This window comes from Hyaena hyaena, unplaced genomic scaffold, assembly GCF_003009895.1.
Source record: "Hyaena hyaena isolate Hyena2069 unplaced genomic scaffold, ASM300989v1 scaffold_36, whole genome shotgun sequence".
NCBI classification, from domain to species: domain Eukaryota; kingdom Metazoa; phylum Chordata; class Mammalia; order Carnivora; family Hyaenidae; genus Hyaena; species Hyaena hyaena.
The window spans coordinates 3,496,840-3,503,582 of NW_024080668.1; positions in this window are offsets into that span (position 1 = coordinate 3,496,840).

Below are 6,743 nucleotides of genomic sequence, written 5' to 3' on the forward strand. Positions count from 1 at the left end.
TTGTGCATTTGAGCTCTGCATCGGGTTCTGTGCTGTCAGCGCAAAGCCCACTTTGGATCCTCTGTCCCCATCTCCCTCTACCCCTGCTCCATTCATGCGTGGGTTCTCTCTTTCTCAGACATAAATAAACATTAAAAAATTGCTGGTTCATGATGGTCATAAAAAGCAGACTGGCCGTTAGTCAGTTTTATGATTGGCCTTATGATTCTCCATAGACAATAATTCCCCCTTTGTGTCATTCCTCTCTTCCCCCTTCCCCAGCCCCCAGAACACCAGTGCTGTAAACTAGAGTTTTCCGTATAGTTGAAATGGGGAGGGGAGGAACTGGATAATGTGGGGGATCCCATAGCTACCACCAACACTGTCAGACCACAGTTAGTGTCTGGAGAGGTGTCTAATGCTAATAAGCTTCATTAGATGGTGAGTGAGAAGTCAGAGGGTTAGTTCCCGGCTGAGCTGTCGATGTGGAAGATCCCTGGGTTGCCGTGAGCTGCTGGCTCAGCAGGTGAAAATGAGGCAGGGCCTATAGCAATGGGTTTCTGAGGGTAAGTGGGACCTGGCCAGAACTGTGCTTCAGAGAGAACCGGGGTGATGGGAGGAAGGTTGATAAACCAGAGGCAGAAGGACGCGTAAGAGATAGAAGAAAGGGCCTAAACTCTGACCGTTACAGCGGGACGTAGGGGTTGGTTTTAAACGTACTGGAGAAATGAAAAACATTCATCTGACAGGTACTAAGTACCTCATGAAATTGGCACTGTGACAGGTGGCGTGGATAAAAAGGTAAGTCCCCTAACCTTAAAAGGAGTTCATAGTCCAATCGGGACAACCGATAAGTGGTGGCAGTGCACTGTGCTAAGTACAATCATACACACATCCAGCAGTGGTATCACAAAGGGCGCACTAGGAATTTGCCAGCAAGTTTCCTGGGAGAGTCTTGACCTGGTTTCTGAATGATATGGAGCTGACAGGTGGCCAAGGGAGCTGGGGTGAAGCATGAAGACGACTAGAGAGTAGACCAACCTGGGGAGGGGCAGAGAGAGAGAGAGAGACAGGGAGGGAGGCAGGGGATTCAAAGCAGGCTCTGTGCAGACAGCAGAGAGCCCGATGCGGGGCTCAAACTCATGAGCCATGAAATCATGACCTGAGCTGAAGTCGGATGCTTAACCGACAGCCACCCAGGCGCCCCAGTCAGATGTTTAAGTAGGTTTTGCTGGCAGCTGTGTGAAGTATGCATTTGAGGGAGGGAAGCATGAAACGTTAGATTATTTAAGTGATGCAGAAAAGAAATGATGAAAGGCAGTAGTAGCCAGAATGAAGAAGAGAACACATTTAAGAGAGATTTAGAACTTAGAATCAGTAAGTTATACTGGAGTGTGGAAGATCAAGAGAAGAGGGAGGGTCTGCTCAATTTCTTTGTTGAAAATAAGTGGATGGGAAGTGGTCATTAATTTCTGGAGGAAAATTAGATATGGTAGTGGAGGGATAGGTCATGACCACAGTATTGGTATATCCAGGAAGAATTTATAGACCCTTTTTTTTTTTAATTTATTATTTTTTTTCAGTAATCTGTATGCTCAATGTGGGGCTTGAACTACAGCCCCGAGAGGAAGAGCTGAATGTTCTTCCAACTGAGCCAGCCAGGCACCCCAGATTACATAGACCTCTATTTTTGGCAATATGACAGGCTAAATTTTAGAAATCATTTTGCTATGATGCACCTAAGAATGTTAAAAAGAACACCTTTTATTTTCTTTTAAAAATGTGTTTAATGTTTATCTATTTTTGAGAGAAAGAGAGAGAGAGTCAGAGCTCGAGGGGCGGGAAGGCACAGAGAGAGGGAGACATAGAATCTGAAGCAGGCTCCAGGCTGTGAGCTGTCAGCGTAAAGCCTGATGTGGGGCTTGGCCCACGAACCATGAACTCAACTTGAGACAGAGTCGGACACATAATCAAGTGAGCCACCCCGGTGCCCCACAACAAGAACACCTTTTAAAACATGACTCAGCTTGCCAGAGGAAATGCTCTCCAGCCAGAACAAAGTCTGCATGCATTCAGAGAGGCGGACTAATGCTGAGGGCATCCTCTGCCCTGGGATCACTTACTAATCTCAGGTAGCCTAGAGCTCTAGGTTTAAGAAGGCAACAAAGAGGCCAGGAGCAAAGCTGTGGACTCAAATTGGAGTTTGATTGAAGACTCCCTAAAACCAGGAACCATGAAGGGTCTTACCCTCAAAGTAAGGGCGAATTATAGGAAGATAATTTTTACCTCAAAAAGCAGAGAGCAGAGAAACTTGTCTGACTTGCCTTTTTCTGATTGGAGGGAAACATATCTCTGAGAGTGTGTGGCTCAGGGCCAGTCCTTATGCCAGTTTGTGGCCTGAGTTCATACAATTTGCATGTTTAAAAAGACTGTATGTATAAACTATTTGTAAAAAAAAAAAAAAATGGAAACCAACTTGACAATAAACTATTTGTAAAATAAAAAAGACTGTATGCTGTTAATATAAAATTTACTTGGATTGTTAGTTCCCCAGATGCCTGGTAGGAAGTAAACAAATTTTCACTGGAGGAAGGTTTCTCCCAACAGAAGACTCAAAAATTCCCACCAAGTTCTAGTGAATGTGAACTTCCAGCAAATGATCACAATACATACAGGAAACAGTCTGAACAAGCATCAGCACAGATAAAACAGAAACCTAACCACAAAGAATTCAGACCCTGGCAAAATTTTTCAGACACAATATAAACAAAATGAGACGGAAGTCTGAGTACAAGTCAATTTGGAGAAAGTGGCCCTACACCTGATGTTCCCGATCCATCAAATCTTGGGAGGTAGATGTCTACTTAGGAAAGTCGTCTGCTCTCCAACGTCTTTATAGGTGGACGTCAGGGTCAGTCCTCAGTGGGTCTGGATATCCTGGTGGTGAGATCCTAAGCACTTTCCCACTATAGTGGGAAGCATGTATCCATGCTGTGGGCCTCAAGCTTAAGACCTCTCTGTGAGGTTCAGAATACCTGAAAGGGTCACTTCCAGTGTGGTTCTAAGGCTGACCTATTGGTATCTCTTCTAATAAATCTGGTTTCCTAGCTGTTTATCATGCTGGTTGGGGGGGTGGGGGGGCACAAAATGTCTGATGATCTGCCTTTCAGAAAAATAGCATTTGTGTTGAGTATATGGACTGTGTACATGAGATTCACTTTTTTTAAAAAAGTAACAATTACAGCATACCACAGATGGAATCTTTTAGGGGATGAGTCAAGCCCAGCCTCATGGGGTCTTTCTATAACAATTTCATATGAGAGTTTATAGAGATCTTAAAATGTAAATTGCAGCCTCATTAAACCTAGAGCTAGAACTCAGAAAAGTTTCAGGCTAACTAGAAAAGTTAGAAACTATTATTTAAAAGCACCCGAAAGGTTACAGTTTGGTCAGCTGACTTAAATCCATTTGTAAATGTTCAAATGGTCTTTAGTGTGGCAATTTCTTCATTTATTCTCTAGATTATAATTAAAATAAGTAAAATTTTGTCACTTGTTGAGCCTCCTAGGTAAAAATGACTGATATTTTTATACAATTTGAATCAATTTTTTCCTATATTTTGGGTTATGACCATCATTATTCTTTTCAGCATAAATATTATCAGCCTAGAGGTAGTTTGGGAATTACCAAATGATACAAACCAGTCTTGAAAAAACAAATGTCTTTCTCCGAATCCAGCCCCCCACTCACAGTGAGGACAGTGTTAACTTTAGTCTTTCTTGTATAGAAATCAGATTCAACAACTGTCTGTATAATATGCTGGTAATGGATAGAAAGGGCTCTTTGTATAGTAGTAAGCTTTTCGGTGTGGGCTTTATTCAAAACAAAGGAAATTTTCTTCAAGTGTTGTCAACAAGAATATGATTTCTTTTCAATTTTTGTTTGAATTGTCTGAGGAGGTCAGAAGACTCTTAATCGCACAATCAGTGCTGAAATTTCCAGCTCTACATGCTGATCTATAGACAGTATGAACATTAATCCTTAATTTTTCAGCAAGAACCGGATGTTGGTTGCAAAATATTCTGAAACAGAATATTTCAGAAGTTACAGCATGTTTAGCACAAGCTATGCCTTAAGTTATGAGTCATCATCAAAGAATTACTCTTATCAGGGCTGTCCAGGATAACATCAGTCAAATCAGGACTGGGTGTACTTAGAGTTTGACAACTGGTGAACAATACTAAAATTACTCTTTATCAGGAAGGGAAAGTAAGGCAGCTAGATGTTGACTGGAGCAGCATTTAGTAATTATAAAGGAAGAAGAGGCACCTGGGTGGCTCAGGGGTTAAATGTCTAACTTCATCTCAGGTCATGATCTCAGGGTTCGTGAGTTCCAGCCCCGTTTGGGCTCTGTGCTGACAGCTCAGAGCCTGGAGGCTGCTTTGGATTCTGTGTTTCCTCCTCCCTCTGGCCCTCCCCTGCTCACTCTCTGTCTCTCTTTCTCAAAAATAAGTAAACATTAAAAAAATAATAATCATAAAAGAAGCAGACAATGAAATAATATTATAGAAGGTAATTAGCTGATATGATTCCTATTTTTGAGTAAGCAGCACTGAAACAATCCTGTCTTTCATGCGCAGTAAGAAGGGTTTAGCATATTTAGGAAGATCCAAAGTTAGATATTATTATAAGAAAGGTTGTTAAAGAAGGAAAGAAAGAAACACCTGATGGACATGTGTATCCCTTGGGCAGAGCTCTGGGACATTTTAAGTTCAGGGCATGTGGAGTTTTAGCTGACCAGGATATGAGGAGGGGCCCCCGGATGGCTCAGTCGATTAGTGTCTGACTCTTGATTTTGGTTCAGGTCGTGATCTCATGAGTTTGAGCCCCTTGTTGGGCTTTGAGCTGACAGTATGGAGCCTGCTTGGGATTCTGCCTCTCCTCACTGCTCACGCGTACTCTCTCTCTTCTTCTCTCTTAAAATAAATAAACGTTAAAAAAAAAAGATATGAGGGATACCAAGCATACCTAATTGTTTTTATCATTTCCCCTTTCATGAAGAAAATGATAGCCACCTGGGATATTCCCAAGAACATTTACATATAAAGGCTTCTTAATAATTCTATTATTCTGAATTTAAGCCTGTGTTTAAGAAATGAAAATTGCTAGATTGCACATATGGGAGGATTAGGAGGAACTTAATGGAGGACCGTGGGGGAGAAGAAGGGGGGAAATAGGGGGTGAGAGGGAGGGAGGCAAACCATGAGAGACTCTTGAATGTTGGGAACAAACTGAGGACTGATGGGGGGAGGGGGAGGGGAAGGGGGGGGAGATGGACATGGAGGAGGGCACTTGTGGGGATGAGCACTGGGTGTTATATAGAAACCAACTTGACAATAAACTATTTTAAAAAAAGAAATGAAAATTGCTAGAGAAAATTGGTTATTAATAGTCATAAGTCATAGATACTTAAATGCAAGGAGAGATCTTGCTTTAGAGTGATGATATGTACACACAGCAGAAAGCTTTCTTAGAATCTTTTCCTCAGACTGATTCAAGAGATTGACAAAGGCACAAAAACTATTAAGATCAATCTTATTCTTTACTACTAATGTGTCTTCATATGTATATGGTTACACATATGCAAATACACAAATAGGTAATAGATTTAAAGCTTTTGTCTTTAGCTTGAAAATGTAAGTAATCACCGTGTTAGGCAACCACATATCTTATTGAATTTTCTTCCTTAGTAAATAGTGGAAATTCCTTTGGTACACAGACAAAACGTGGCCATTTGTTTTCAAATCCATATATTCTTTTATTGCATGTACTCTATCTACTATAGTTTGGATTATCCATACTAGTTACTTTAGTTAATCTTTAACAACAGTAATAATTTTCTATTTCCTTACAGACAGAAAAACGGAGGGCAGGTGACTAAGAGCTGATGTACAGAGTACCTCAGTAAACACTAACATCACCCAAGGGCACAGGGGTTTTTTTTTTTTTTTTTTTTTTTTTTTTTAGTTTTTATAATGTTTCTTTATTTTTGAGAAACAGAGAGAGACAGGGAGACATAGAGCAAGCAGGGGAGGGGCAGAGAGAGAAGGAGACACAGAATCCAAAGCAGGCTCCAGGCTCTGAGCTGTCAGCACAGAACCTGATGCAGGGCTCGAACCCACGAACTGTGAAATCATGACCTGAGCTGCAGTTGGACACTTAACCAACTGAGCCACCCAGGCAGCCCCACAAAAACTGTATTTAAAGATTGATCTTGTTCTTTAGTATTCCCATGCCCTAATGGTTAGGATTGGTTTTGGGGCTAACACGGCTCATTAAGGAAGTGTGCATAACTCAGTGAAGATGAGAGAATTGGCATCTGTCTTGGTGCAATCTAACACTCCAAGCAATGGGACTTAAAGGAATAATTTTAGTAGAATGTTCTTTATTGTTTTAAATCTTCCTCCCAAAGCACAAACATTGTTAAGAACATTTAACCTTAAATTTCAGATGTGTAGGTTAAGATGTATTTCTATATTTTAATTAAAAACAGTGCAGTGGTTCTTACAGTTTGGTTTCAATTTTGTTTAGACAATTGTATGTGTGTGTTGTGTGTGTGTGTGTGTGTGTGTGTGTGTACCATACTACTAACAGTAGTTATATATTTTTGGAATGTTTGTTTTTTGGCAATGAACATATATTTCAGTCAAGAAAATTGATTGAAGGGGTGCCTGGGTAGCTGAGTCGGTTGGGCAGCTGACTTT